At 53.5% G+C, this 14,815-nt stretch overlaps 1 long non-coding RNA gene across 6 annotated transcripts; it reads left to right on the forward strand.

Moving 5' to 3' along the window:
* The first annotated feature begins 21 nt into the window (after window positions 1–21).
* On the forward strand, window positions 22–12,720 carry LOC133098679 (uncharacterized). 6 transcript variants are annotated; one of them, XR_009702240.1, is made up of 7 exons: window positions 22–125; window positions 1,112–1,284; window positions 2,650–2,783; window positions 4,970–5,215; window positions 10,596–10,662; window positions 10,886–11,267; window positions 11,901–12,720. It is a non-coding gene; the product is annotated as an uncharacterized LOC133098679 (long non-coding RNA). The 6 variants fall into 6 exon arrangements; XR_009702236.1 differs by having other exon boundaries at window positions 10,886–12,720; XR_009702237.1 differs by having other exon boundaries at window positions 2,678–2,783; window positions 10,886–12,720.
* The last annotated feature ends 2,095 nt before the right edge of the window (window positions 12,721–14,815 follow it).

Genomic DNA, 14,815 nt, shown 5'->3' on the forward strand with positions numbered 1-14,815 from the left:
GGTCACTCCCCTCCAGCCTCCCACAGGAGCCTGGGAGCAGCTGGGCCTCCATCTGCCCAGGTTCCAGCCAGCAGGGGCGGCAGCACCTCCTTTGTGTCTGTGTGTCTGTGTGTGTGCCCGTGCAGGTAGGTGTTGGAAGGTGGAGTGGGCACAGGGAATGCCAGTGTCTGTGGCTAGAAATCACTTGTGGATTGTGACTCCCCCGGGAAGAACGCAGAGGCAATTAGATTTCAAAGATGCCAGCAGTGGGACTACTGTTGGCACCCAAGAGATGAGGAGAGAGGCTGGGGGGAGTGAGGGTTTGGCCTAGTCTTTGGGGCTAGGGACAGGGGATAGGTCTTACCAGGGACCCCTCCCTGGGGATGGCGGTGAGTGTAGAGGAAAAAGATGTTGTCAGAGGCCTGTGGTGGTTGAGCCCAGGGGTTTTGGAGCTGACAGACTTGGGTTCAAATCCTAGGGATGGGCCAGTGATTTCATTTCTCTAAGCCTCAGTTTCCTGGTCTGTAAAATGGGGATAATAGTAGAGCCTATCTCCTAGAGGTTATTGGGAGTTTAAGAGAGAGGATACATGTTAAGCTGTTAGCAAAGAGAAGGCACATAGTAGACTACTGTTGCTGATATTATTCGTAGGAAGCCCAGAAGAAGGAGGGAGGGAGAGGGCCTCGGAGGTGCCAGTTCTTGGTAAACTGGGAAAGTAGCTCTGGGGTGAAACCTGTCAAGCCAGGAGGTGGTGGAAACTGCCACAAGGAGCACCATCTTGGCCCAGGCCGAAAGAGCCACTGTCCCAGCACACAGCGTGAAGCAGAGGAGCTGGGCTTTCATAACTCCTGCCACTTCCCTTTGCTGGTTCCCCTCACTTCCTCTAGAGTGTCTTTCTTCCCTGTGAGCCTGTCTGGTAAGAAGACCTCTGGGTCTTTCCTCTGCAATTCCAGTGGGCCCAGGCTGAGCACAGCTTTGGGGACTGGGAGCTCAGGGACCCTGAGACAGGCCTCCCCCACCCTGCCTGGCCCCTGCCTCCACGCCGGGGAGACTGTCCAGGCCTCCTTCCCTCCACCCCCGCCCTCCCTCCTATGAATCATCCCCACCGCTGCCGCTGCCGTTGCTGCTCCAGGACCGCAGAATGTCATGCAGCTCCTCACCTGTGGGAGAGACAACCCATTAGGATGCGGGTGGAAGCAGTGAGGCTCAGCCCTTCTAAAGGGAGGACGTGGCAGCTCAGCTCTGGGACCGGAGGACCACAGCCAGCCCTTTTCTGCTTCCACTGGGGAGAGCTCAAGGGGGCAGGTGAGAGCAGAACTTGGGAGTTAGACCATCCTGGATCTAGGGTCAAGGCCCTAATTCTGCTTATTAGGTCTGTGGCCTTAGTCGAGTTACTCAGCCTCTCTGAGTCTCAGTTTCTTCATCTGTCAAATGGAAAGAGAAGAATCATGCTGAGGCACAGGGGACTTGGAGGATTAAGTGAGGCACAACTTGTAAGTCCTGAGCTCAGAGCCTGGCTCACAGTAAGTGCTCAATTAATGTTCACTGACTCAATGAATGAATGAGCAGGCGACAATGGCGGTGAGTGGCGGTGCAGGGAGGTGCATGTGACTGCCTTTGGGAAAGCCAGCCTCCACCAGCTGGCTTGGGGCGGTGGGGTCACTGTCTGGGGGCCCAGGACACCTGTTGCTCTGTGCTGGTATGAGAGAGGCAGCTTCCAAAACTCAGAACAGAGTACGGACTATCCCTTGTGGGCACAGCTCACACTGCTGCAAGTCAGATAAGAGCCTCAGGCTGGGTGCAGACTCTCTGAAAGTGCTGAGCCCTGCCTGACCAAAAAGAATTGCTGTGGGGTGGGGGAAAAACAGATAGTGGATCTTCAGCTTGGGAGACCCCCCAAACCCCTTTACAGTGATAGCATAGAGCAGCCACTCTGGGCTGAGAGGTCAGGAGCTTGGACCTTGGGCAGCCAGCTAGGGCCATGAGCAGCACCTCACCTGCCTCCTGCCCAAGGGGATGCTAGGCCACTTGGGTACCACACCCTAGAGAGCGCTATCATCTTCTCAATAGATAGCTTTCTGAGCCCTTACCATGTGCCAGGCCCTGGTCTAGGTGCTTTACATGTATTAACCTTAACAAATCTCATGAGGTTGGTACCATTATTACCTCCATTTTATAGATGAGGAAACTGAGGCCCACTGAGTTACATAACTTGCTCAAGGCCACAACCCAGAGATCAGTGAGCTCAGGATTGGAACCCCAGGCCCAGTGCCCCAGACGGCTCTGGCTGTGCTGCTGACCTGGGCAGGGATGGCTGATCCTCCCTGGCCTGCCCTGTCCCCAGTGTAGTCATCCAAGTTTGGGGCAAGGGCATCACCTTTACATTTATAAAGGTAATTTATAAATGGCTTTTGAGCAGTGATTCTCAAAGCAGGTTTGCAGGAAACGTGTTAGAAATGCAAGTACCTGGTCCCGCCTCAGACAACACAGAATCAGAAACTCTGAAGGGATAGAGTTGCCGGGGCCGCAATCTGCATTTCAACCAGCCCTCCCCGTGATTCTGAGTCGAGCTAGAGTTTGAGAACCACTGCTTTAGTCTGCAAAGCGAACTAAATTCCTAGATTCTCTCATTTAAACTGACACTTTGGTATTATTCGGCCCATTTTGCAGGTAAGAGTAACGAGTCTCTCTTTGCCAGATATCACCTACCAGGGAAGTGGAAGAGATGGGCCTGGAACCCCCAGTTTTTCGTTCTGGATTTTTTTTTTTTCTTTTTCCTTCTTGAGACCAGACTGTTGACCAAGGTGAGGATGGGAAGGGACTCTGACAAGAGGGGCTGCGACGGGGGTGGGAGAGGAGGGGAGCCCGCTGCCCTGTTTCCCACGGGAGGCGGCGGGCCGTGTTTATTATTCTTTCGGAGGTGCCCCTACCCAAATCGACACAAATAACGCCCAGCCCGGCGTGTTGAGTGATCGGTTTATTAATACTCGCAGGGCGCTGCCGAGGCGGATCGCAGAAACAAAGGCGCACCGCACGGGAGGCATCATTATGTAATTGCTCCGAGGAGGAGCGGAGGGCTGGGCGTGCCCGAGGCTCAGTGCGCCCGCGGCCGCCGCCCGTACTCGGAGGGCGGGCCGGCGGGCGGGGGGGGGTGGGGGCTCTGCCGGCGGGGAGGCTACGCTACGGGGCGCCAGGGCTCCGGGCGGGGCGCGGGTGGAAGGAGCACCTGCAGCGGAGTCCTCACCCGGCGCTCTTCTCCTCCCACGCCCGAGCCTGCGGCTGGGAGGCAGGTTAACCCCTGCGTGGCTGGGTGCAGCCCTCCGCTCCGGAGGAGGGGGCCCCCAGAGGCAGACCCCCCCCCCAGTCCCCCTGGCCCCCGGAGGCTGAGCCAGGGCCTCCCCAACCCCACTCACCGCCGCCCGTCCGTCCTCGCCCCACCCTCACTCGGAGTTGGGGTAGAGAGAGAAAAAACAACACGCTGGGCAACCTGTGGGTGCAAGACCCGTGCTTGCATATCAAACCTCTGCGAAGTGGCCCATTTTATAGATGGGGACCTGAGGGCCAGAGAGGGCTGGCTTCATGCACCAAGAATTCCAGTCCGCAAATCTGTCAGCTCCAAAACCCACTGTTTTCCCCTGGTACCCCACAAGGGGTCTTTATAACCACCGTGGGTCAGTTATTGCCTCTGTTACCCTATTTAGGGTTCAAGTGCGGGGATGCTGGGGATTGGGTGGATCTCCCCATCAGGGGCCTGCGGAAGGGGTTCGGCACAAGCTGCACTGCAGCTGGGAGGCTGGTGTTCCTTGAGCAGTTGGCGCCAAGGGCACGCTGTGGCTGTTTGGGTGAGTGGGGATCAGCACCCCAGGCCCTGCCCCACACTCCTCACCACGCCCAGACCCCCGAGAACCGACCCTGCCGTACCCCCAAACACTCCAGTGCTTCAGCCCTCCTGGCCTTTGGCCCCGGCTGAGCCTTGTGCCAGGAATGCCCTCCTTCCATCCTCCAGGCAGTCTCACTTTTGAGAGGTCCTTCCCAGCACACCGCCCCCTGCATCACTCATGTACCAGGAAGCTTTCAAGGCTGTCTCTTCCAGCCCTGGGAGCACCTGGTGACTGCACCTGACACACTGCTATGTAATCTGTCTGCCCTCATTAAGCCACACCCCTGGGATGGCGGGTCTGTTGCTGACATCTTCACATGTATTAACCTTAACAAATCTCACAGCCACCCTCAGGCTGGCACACAGCCGGCCTCTCCTAGAACTGGGTGAACTTGAGGTGGAGGGTGCAACCCTGAGATGGATTGGATGCTTGGTGACGGTCTTCAGACTCTGGCTTTAGAAGTCTACGGCCCTGCCTCTGGCTCTGCCAACTCCCAGCGGTGTGGCCCTGGGCAAATTTGTAGCATCCCTGCGCCTCTGTTTTCCCATTAGCAAAGAGGGACAATGGCAACCTTAGTCTCATGTTGCTAGTTAGTGCTTATTGAGCACTTACTATATGCTGGGCAACTTCATGGACTCTATAGGCAGCCTTGAAGATGTAGCTGTTATCATCTCCACTGTGTAGGTAAATAACACTCCCAAATCACCAGCTGATAAGGGACAGAGCCTGGCTTCAAACCCTAGTCTCTAAATCTCCTGTCTTCTAATTCCCTTTTACAGGATTATTTTGACAATTGGATGAGAAATAGTTCAGGACCAGCATACAGTAGGTGCTCAGTAAAGTGTGCCCCTCCACTCGAACTCCCAGGACAGAGCTCCCTTTGCCCACTGCTTGCCCGGGCCATTCTGGGAGCCCCTCTGTGGGTGCGGGGCTGAAGGAAGGGGTTGCAGGAGGACCTTGGCGGAAGGAAGTGTTCTGGTTTCTCAGTATGAATAAATTATTGTTTTATATCCTTATATTAAGAGAAGGGCACAGTGTGCATTTACCAATCTAAGCATGTTGAGCTGCAGCTTTCCTGTGTTTTGCCGATTGCTAAAATGTATTTTCAGCCCAAAGCAGTAAACAGAAGACCACTCTGCCTGACCGCTCCCACAGTCCTGGGGCGGGGAAGGACGTCCGACCCCAGCCAGGCCTACAGGGAGAGTAGGTGTCAGTGGGCATCCTGAGGCAACGAGAGAGTTCCTGTGGGTCCCCTCCAGGTCATGAGAACTTCAGCAGGACTCTTCACCTCTCTGAGCCCTCAGTTTACACAGCTGAAAATGGGCCTATTACTTGTGCCCTGTCCATGTCACAAGGTGAGAAAAGTGGCTGTAAAAGTGCTTTGTACTCATGAATCATCTTATTATTGTTGTTATTCATATTGAGATCAGTAAGAGTACCCTCTCTATTTTACCTCTTCAACTCAGCTACCAGCACCTACCCTAACATGCTACCGAACCCTAACCCAAGCCAAGATCAGCTCTCACTGGGACTGCTCCTAACTTGTCCCCCAGCTCTTAGCTTTGCATCCTCCAACTCTCTCTCCACTCAGCAGTCCAAGAGAGCTTTGAAAAAGTTGACCAGAGATTATGAAATATGGCTTTCCCTGCTGCTTTGAGTAAAATCCAGACTCGTCACTGTAGCCAGCGTGACCCTGCATCCTCTGCCCTCCTCTCATTCCCTTTGCTCCACCCACACCGCTTCCACCTGCCTAGTTCTTTTTTTTTTGGCCACACTGTGCAGCTTACGGGATCTTAGTTCCCTGACTAGGGATTGAACCTGGGCCCGCAGCAGGCCCAGTGAAAGCGCTGAGTCCTAATCACTAGACTGCCAGGGAATTCCCCCACCACCTTCCTAGTTCTTGTATCCGCTGAACTTGTTTCCACTTTGGGCCCTTGGCACATGCCATTCCCTCTACCTGGAATGCCGTTCCCGTCAAGCCTTCCCATGGCTGCCTCTCTCTCTGTTACCACTGGTGTCAGCTGATAGGTCACCTCGGAGAGTCTTCCCAGCCACCAAATCACAGTTGACCCCTATCACCCAACTGCTTCCCCTGTTCACTACACTTATAACATGTGTCACCATCTAAGATTATCTTTCCATTTTAAAATGTATCTGTTTCTTTTATCTGCCTCCTCTAGAATATACCCTCTTTGAGGAGAGAAACGTCATTTGTCTCACTCACCGCTGTATTCCCAGCACCTTATTCTATGAGAGAGAGAGAGAGGGAAATTAATAAGTGTATTGAGAATAATTACTAATAAATGACAATGCAGAGCAGAACCAATGGGTATTAATCCTACTGCAGAGGGAGTGTTGCAGTGCACAGCCTGTGCAGCAGTATCCAGCAGCCCAAGGGTAAAGGCCGTCATAGACCTACCACTTCATTTTGCAAGATTTTAAATGAACTTATATTGTTCCAGCTAAAATGAATATAGGAATATACATACATAAAACGAGTGATTTTTGCATTAGAGAAGCTTGTAATTTGATGGAGGAGATAGACATCTGAGCAGATACTACTCTCAGTTGCCCTCTTGTGCTTTGCTGTGTCCTGTGTCTGGATCCGTCTTGTGTGCTGTTCCCTCTGCTGGGATGCTCTTCCCCCACCACGCCCCAGTCTTCATCTGCTGGCTCTCGCTCACGCTTCTCTTAGCCCAGCTCATCTCCTCTGGAAATTCCTTCCTGACCTCTCACCTGCACCTCCCATACTCTAGCCCAAGGTTGGGTTCCCAAAGGCCCCCAAGCCAACCTCAGCAGCTCTCTTAAGGCACTGGTGGATTTGAGACCTAGGTTCTGAGTGCCTGGGGCTGGCTGAGAGCTACTTCCAGGCCGGACTGTGTCTGTTTACTGCTGTACCTGTGTGCCTAGCACAGTGCCAGCACGTGGTGGGTGTCTGAGGAGTGCAGGGAGTGTGGGGGGGTGGTATGAGGGGAGACTGTGAGAGCAGGGGTGGTCTCGGCCGCCCCTCTCCTATACACACCCAGCTGCCCCGGCCCAGGCTTTAATCCCTGGAGTCCAGGGAGCCAGATGAGAACCTCCGGTGGGTGCAGCTACCCTCTGAATTACACCCCACACCGACTGTCGCCCCCCCAGCCCCTCTGCTACTTTCCCTCACCCTCACCAGGGGTCCAGGGCAGCCCCCAGTCATCCTGGCCTCTCTGCTCTGTGCAGCTTTCCCACCCCATCTCTTTTTCTTTCTCCTTCTGCTTTGCTTCACACTCAACCCTCCTCCCCCGGCCTGGTGAATGCAAACTGAAAAGAAAAAAAAAGAAGTCCCCCTTGGCAGCAGTGGCGTCAACAGTGAAAAATACCCAATTTAAGGAGTAATCGCTGCTGTAATGATTGCCAAAGCCCTGAGTCACTACAGAAAATCAGACTGAGGCTCTGGGACTCCCAGGCTCCCTGAGTTGTGCCGCTTGGGTTGTTTAATACCCAGGACTCAGTGTCTTCACCTATAAAGTGGAAGGAATAATATCGGCCCAAAGGAAATAACAATCCCATGACTCTCCCTGGGGCTGCAAACCAGAGGTCAAGGTGGCACACACAGCCGCCGTGGGAATCATCATGGGAGGGACATAGTCTTCCTACGTAGGGCCAGTGAGAGGAATGCAGTGCTGGGGTGGGGGTGGGGGCCTGGAAAGGCGCATAGCTTAGGGGTCTTGGGAAAGGCTTCCTAGAAATGGTGACATTTAACTGAGCTGGGAAGGACAAATGAGAGCCATGGAAAGTGGTAGAGTGAGGGAGAGTCGGCCCTGAAAGGGACTAGAGACCTTTTCTGGCCCCACACTCTCATTTTACAGATGGGCAAACTGAGGCCCAGGGAGGCTGTGGGAATTGCTGAAAACCACCTACCCATTAGTGGCATAGCCCCAGTTAGAAAGCAGGTTCCTTGACTCCTGTTCCAGTGCTCTTTCTTCTGATGTCACTCTAGCTCATAGCGACAATAAGGACAGTGTGTTGAATACTTACCGCGAGTCAGGCTCTGTGCTATATGCCTTCTGTGCGTCTGTGTGTGTCTGTGTGTGGGTCTGTGTGTACTATTTCCTTTCATCTTTGGATAATCCTATAAGGTAAGGTTAGAATATAGGTCCTGTTTTACTTTAGTAAGGTTCATAGAGCCTGAAGTCCCTCCTGGCTTCTCCATACTCCAGTACCAGCTAACACCAGTGGTCCCAAGAGGAGAGAGGGCAGCTTCTGGGCCTCATCCCTGGGAGGGCTGCCCTTCTCTCTCCTCTCTAAAGAGGATTAGGGAAGAGCCCTTTCCACAGAGGGGTGAGGAGGGAGCCTGGCCTTTCTCTCAAAGCTCCCACAGGAAGAGAAGCCTGATGGTCAAGGATATGAGAGGCATACATTTCAAGTCCCCATCAATGAGACTCTGCCTTGCCAGGGCCCATCTGAGATAGATGCCAGGCTTCCCTGGTGAGTTCATTCCAGCTCTGGGGGGAGGAAATTGGGTGGAACTGGGGGAGGTGGGGAGGGACCAGGCTCAGGGATGAGAGGGCTGCTCTCAGTGGCTGACTGGCCCCTCGCCCAGACTCCCACATTGGAAAGGGCACCCGGGACGGTGAGTCATCTCTTAGGAAGGGAGGATATTGCTCCGGGCACCACAGAAATGGGCCATCAAATGAGGGGAGGTGTTTTTAAAGAGTTTAAATTTTTTTAAAATGCGAAGTATTATTGTCATCATGGGATTTCCTTACAGCTATTTTAGAGTTTAGTGTTGTTTTTATTTAGGGTTGCACTTCGGATAGAGGGAGACACCATCATCTTTTCAGGACTTCGGGCTTTAAGTGTTATAAGTGGGTGGAGGGGAGAAGTGGTGGGAGTGTCTCAGGGCCATTCCTGCTCTCCCCTGGGGAAATGGCAGGGGACTGTTGTCCAAAACCCATTAACTAAGGAGGCAGAAGTATTCAGTACCAGGCCTGGCTCTGGAAGGACCGTACTGTGTGAAATTTACTTTGTGAAATTGTGTGCCTTTTTGGGGCCTCAATTTCTTCACCTGTGAAATGGGTATAATGACTTGCCTACATCACAGAACTTTAACTGCCATTCAGGCTAGAAATAAACAGGGAAGACAACCAGGATGGCAGCACCTGTGAGGCCTTCTGGGAATTGCCTGGAAAGTTTATCAAGAATGCAGATTCACAGGGCCCTCCCTAGAACTTCTGAGTCAGAATCTAACCACTGCTCCCCACCCCAAGTCAACCTGAGGCCCAGGCAGACTGAGGACCACAGCTGTGAGGCGGTGAGGCTCACCAGGAGCCAGAGATTCGGGTTCCGGTCTTGGCTTAAACTTTGAGGAACTTGTGGTCTCAGGCAGGTGGCTGGTGCCTTCTTTGTGGACCCAGGGGACTGGCCTGGGTGGTGTCTGAGGGTGTGGCCTCACCCTCATGGTGCTTCTCTGAATGGTTAGAGGTGGGGCTGGCTGGGCAGTGGGTGGTGAGGAGGGCGCCAGGCCTGGCAACTGAGGCCCAGTGAGGTAGGGGCCCAGGACCTGGAATCGGGCGACGACCACTTCTGTAAGAGGAGGGCAGACCCCTCTGCCTCCGGCTTCCAGCTGGGCCTCAAGGCTCCCCAGCCTCTGGGGTGGGGTGGCAGCGGGCCAGCTGCTCAGGCCTGGGCCCGGGGAGGCGGGGAGACACAGGCAGAGAGCGCTGAATGGCCTCCCTGTTGGGACCCAGCCTGAAGAACAGATGGCCTGGAGGCCTCTGGCCTGCCCCCCTCAGCCCTGCGAAGTCACAGAGTCCTCTCTTCCAGGGAGACGAGGCTCCCGAAGGCCACTCATGGCGACAGCAGCCAGGAAGATGTGGGTTTAAGGGGGATTAGTGGGGCCCACCAGCAAGCTGCTGCAGGGAGAGGCCTGGGAAGTCGTGTGACACCTGCAGCCTCAGCTAAAGACAGGCAGGAGGGCGCCCAGTGGGGAAGGGGCGTGGCTATCAGAGCCACACCTGGCCCAGGCCAGCTTGGGGTTCACTCTGTCTAAACCTCTCCCACCGGTTTTGCCAACTGGGAAACTGAGCCCTGGGAAGGGGCAGAGATCCCACTCCACATCACCCAGCAAGTCAGCGGCAGAGCTGGGAGTGGAACCCAGGTGTCCTGATTCCTGGTTTGAGGATCTTCCTATCATACCTCCCCCTTCCCTTCCAACAGCCTCCCCCTCCCCTCCCCCTCCCCCTCCCCTCCCCCTTCCCCTCCCCCTTCCCCTCCCCCTCCCTCCTCCCCCCTCCCTCCTCCCTACCCTGCAATCAGGCCTAGGCTGCCTCCCCAGACCTGGCCCTGGCTTGCCCACCTGTGTGACCACTCGAACTTTTTTTCTGCTGCAAATCCTTCAAGACCCAAATCAAGTTCCCACTTTTGGGGAACCTTCCAGCCCATCCTCAGAGCCTAAACTTCTGAAATGGGAGGCCCGTGCTGTTGGCTTTGGGTGATGAAGGCCGACCCCTTCATGGTAAAGAAGTGACTGAGACCCAAAAAGGGAAAGATGTTTAGAAATGGTCCCCACCATGTCCTACCCCAGTCATTCTCCTGGGCTTCAGTTTTCTTTAAAAATATATTAAAGAGCTTCACTTCACCAGAGGCTGTCAAGGAAACTGGTGAAACAGGGTCCCTTTGGGTCTGTTTCTTGAAAAGAGAGATTTTTTTCCTGCTTTCTCTCTAAGCTTTCCCATAGGGTCAGATTTCATGTCTTTTCAGAGGCAAGCGCTGAGCGGGAGAAGCTGGGGTTGGTGCCCCTGAAGGAGCTGCGCCTGTCAACACCCAGGTGAGGCCGGCAACTGTCCCTCCCCGTGTGCCGCGGAGAGCGAAGGGCGATCCAGCTCTGCTAAAGCCTCCTAACGCCGGCTCACAAAGAGGGGCTGCGGTGGGGGAGGGGGAGAGGGGTCACCTTGGGCATGGACAGACCCGAGTGCGGTCCGGACTCCACTATTTACCGCCTGTGTGAGCTTAGACCCGTCTCTGAGCCTCATCTGTGCTTCTCTGACCAGGCTGCGGGCACATCCCACGAGGGCCTCAGGAGGGTCGTGTGAGCAAAGACTCCAGCACCCAGAGGGGGCAAAGTCAGACCTCAGCCCCTGCCCCACGCAGGGGCCCAGCCCAGGCGATGGCACCCCTGCCCTCAACAGCTACACACCTCCCAGTTGCCTCGGTCCCCTGAGCCAAGAAAGCTCCTACTATCTCTCCACCTGAGCTCCTGGCAGCGCTCTCCGTCCTGACCTTGCTGTGTGTCTTTAGGTTCAACCCTACCCCTCTCTGACACGCTGGCTTCTCGGCCCTCAAAGGAGGGGAGTGGACACCTCACTCTTCATAGCCTCTTCTGGCCCTGGAAAACCACTCCAGGCTCTCTCTGAGCACCTTGGATGGGTACAGGTACATCTGGCCTCCCCGGTGTAAGGGAGGCTGGAGAGGCCTGAGGCCGGGGAGGGGGAAGCCAGTTCCCCATATCGTGGAACTTCTAGTGGTGGCCAAGAGACAAGCCCGATCGAAGAAAACACTTGTAGTTTCACCCAGACCTGATTCATTCATTTCATTACTCATTTGCTTAGCGAGCACCTACAATACGCCAGGGACCATGCTGGGCTCTGAGCACATAGCAGTGAAAAAGGTGGGCATGGGGGCTCCCCGGTGGCCCCCAAGCTTGTCATCTGGTAGAAGAGACAGCAGAGTCCACAAACAGATTGACATAGCGACAATGTGTGATTGATGCTTTAAAGGTTATGAAGGAGCACGGAGGCAGAGAATAATTGTGGAGGGGAGGGGAGATTAATAATCTTTAGATGAGGGGCTGACCCTGGCCTCTTCGAGGGGTGACCTTAGAACTGAGACCTGAAGGGTGAGAGGGAGCCAGCCACATGTCTTCTTAGGTGAGGTGGGTGACTGTGCCAAGGGGCCCCAGGAAGCCCTCGTGGCGGAGGCAGAATGAGACAGGATGGGGGAGGCGGGAATGCAGGGGAAGTGGGAGAAGCAGCCAGATCTTATATGAAGTTTTACTTTTTCCCCAAGACCCATGGAAGGCCCATGAGATGCAAGGAAGAGGCAGTGACTTGATCAAACCCACATTTTCCACATATTCGTAAGCTCCGCCAGCTCCTGTTTGCAACAGAGATGGTTAGGGAGTGAGGGGGCCAGTGAGGAGCCTGACAGAGGTCTCCAAAGTGGGGTGCAAACACCCCAGGAGGTGTGCAAGGTAATTCTCTGAGGGGAAAGGAATATTAAGAATTGTTATTTCTATTTCCATTTCATCCAAGAAAAAAGGAAAAGAATTCAGTTTTACCAGTATTTATAGATTGACGCTGATGTCCATATTTGGTCTTTATGTCAAACATTACTGCACGGAAGATTGGGCTGACAGGCGGCCTTTTTCTTCGCTGTCAGCATTTTGAAGAACTTTTCTCTTCATGTGAGACCAGTTCAGCAGATTTCTAGATGAGAATACCCTTCAAGTGATTTTTCACCAAGTGGACAGAGGACTTAAAAAGAAAGCAGGAAAAAGAGGGATGAAAAAGGAAGAAACCCTGAACATAATGCATGCACTTGAATCCAGAGCGAGGCATGGTTGTGGGCCCTTCACTCCCTGGCATCTGCTCCGACAGCCACCAGAGAAGCAAACACTGTGATAATCCAACTGGGTCTAAAAAGAAAATGGTCCCCAAAGTTCAAATATGAGTGAGAAGACAACTTGCAATAAGAATTTATATCCACTATCATTACTAATGAGCCTAACTATAAGCATAGATTTTTGGTTTGCGATCTTAGCTAATGATGGCATAAAACCATTCACACTTATTAAAACATTAAAAAATATTATTTTAATCTGATTTAATTTAACTTTATATTTTTGTGCCTGTTTGATAATATTCATAATACATTAGTACAGTAATGCATGATTATTATTTATAGATGAATAAATATATTCAGTAGGTGTGATCAGAACTTTTTGCTGTGTCAAGGGCATGAGAAAGCTTGATGGAGACCCCTGGGCTGTGACGTGAGGGCTTTTGTCTGGGAAGGCTTTTCTTTTAAACTCCCCAAATGAAACAGAAGTTCATTCCCTTAAAGGGTAAACGGCAGATCCTGGCAAGGCTTTCCGATTGTTTATTCACTGGCCAGTAATAGAAGTGAACACATATCCTGGCTGGAGGAGAGGGTGCTTCCAGTGGCTGCACATGGGGCTGGAGCTCTGGAGGCCAGGAGCTTGCCCCCTGCGAGGTTTGCCTGCCGGCCACGTCTACACCAAGGCCCTGCATTTCACATGTGTGATTACTGTTTCCCTCCCTCGGAGCCCAGCATCAGGCTGGCAGCCCCTCTGGGGGAAGATGCCTCCTTGCCTTTCCTGTTGCTTTGGGGTTTAAGATCCTCCGCAAGTACAGCACTGCTGCCATCTCCCCCGCCCCTCATCATACACTCAGGGTCCAGCAGACCCAGGGGAAGATGTGTCCCGCTGCCTGCAGCCGGGCTAAGCCAGGCTTCCAGCCCCAAGCATTTCCAAGCGCTCCGACTGGAGGGTCAGGGCACCAGCTTCCTTCCTATCCACATCCTCCCAACTCTCCTTTTCCCAAAAAGGTCTTCACAAACTCCAGAGGTCCTTGGATGCCCCCAGAAGCCCTAAATTGGGCCATCCGGCTGCCTGCCTCCCTTCTCCCCCTAGATCACTGTCTGTTTCTCCTGTCACCGCAATCCAGCCAGAAAACTCCCCAGAGCATGCTCCCACTCCTGTTCCCAGGCAGCAGTTTCCATGTTATTGGCATCAGTACACATTTATTAATAAAATGAGCAAAGTAACCAAATGCTTTGGCAGCTCCTGAAGTTGCCAGAGGCTCTCCACATGTGCAGTGGCACCAGAGGACGGAGACGGGCCCTGGAGAAGAAGTCTGTGGGGAGCCAAAGGGGGACAGGTCCCTGATCGTTGGTGAGACCTTCCAGAATGCACAAGAGCAGACGGGCCCACATGCCGCGGCTTGGGTGGCTTTGGGGGAAGGAAGCCATGATGGGGGCAGGGTGGCCTGCATATGGCTGCTTGGAGGACCTTGCTCCAGAGAGCCCCACGCAGCCCCACTCCTCGGAGAGAGGGCCAGGCCAGAACCACACCACCGCCCCACGCACTGCCAGAGCCCCAGGGAGCGGTGGAGAGTAGGTTAGAGCCCACCCACCAGTGGAAGTGCTCTTTGTGTAAATGATGCTACTTCCGCAGTCAAATCCTGCCTCTGCTCGGCTTTGCCAGATCTCCTAGTGCAGCTCCCTACTTCCAGATCACCTGGGATGCTACTACAAACGTATTATCGCATCCTCGAGTCCATCCTAGACTCACAGAATCACCCTCTACAGATTCAGGCCCAGGAACTTGGTTTATCACATGTTCCCCACGTGCATTTTTATGCGGTCAGGTCAACGTTCAGGAGCCACAAATTTAACCTCTCAATATTCATCCCCCCCCAAAACAAAACAAAACAAAACAAAAAACTGGGGGTAAGGGGAAGAAGAGGACAATTGTTCTAACTTTTCAGGATCATTATGAAGATTAAATTGACGAATGTATACCAAAAAAAACCCCAAATCTAATCATTCACTAAGACCACTGTGTGTGAACTCATTTAATCCTCATCACAACCCTAGGAGGTAGGCACCATATTAAGCCCATTTCTCAGATGGGGAGACTGAAGCTCAGAGATATTAAGTAATTTGCCCGAGGCTGCACAGATGGTAGTGGCCGGGATCCACGTAAACTGCTTGGAACAGTGCCTGGAACTTAGTAAGTACTCATTAACTGGTGGTTTATTTAAAAGAAAAAAAAAAAGGGAACTCAGGTCTGTTGCTTAGTCGTTTGGAGATGATGTTGTCCCTGGCTTGCACCCCGAACATTCTTCCCCACCCCTGGTCAACCTAACCCTGACCAAGAGGATCTCCTTGCAAAAGCGCCC

The sequence above is a fragment of the Eubalaena glacialis genome, chromosome 10 (assembly GCF_028564815.1).
Source record: "Eubalaena glacialis isolate mEubGla1 chromosome 10, mEubGla1.1.hap2.+ XY, whole genome shotgun sequence".
Classification (NCBI taxonomy): domain Eukaryota; kingdom Metazoa; phylum Chordata; class Mammalia; order Artiodactyla; family Balaenidae; genus Eubalaena; species Eubalaena glacialis.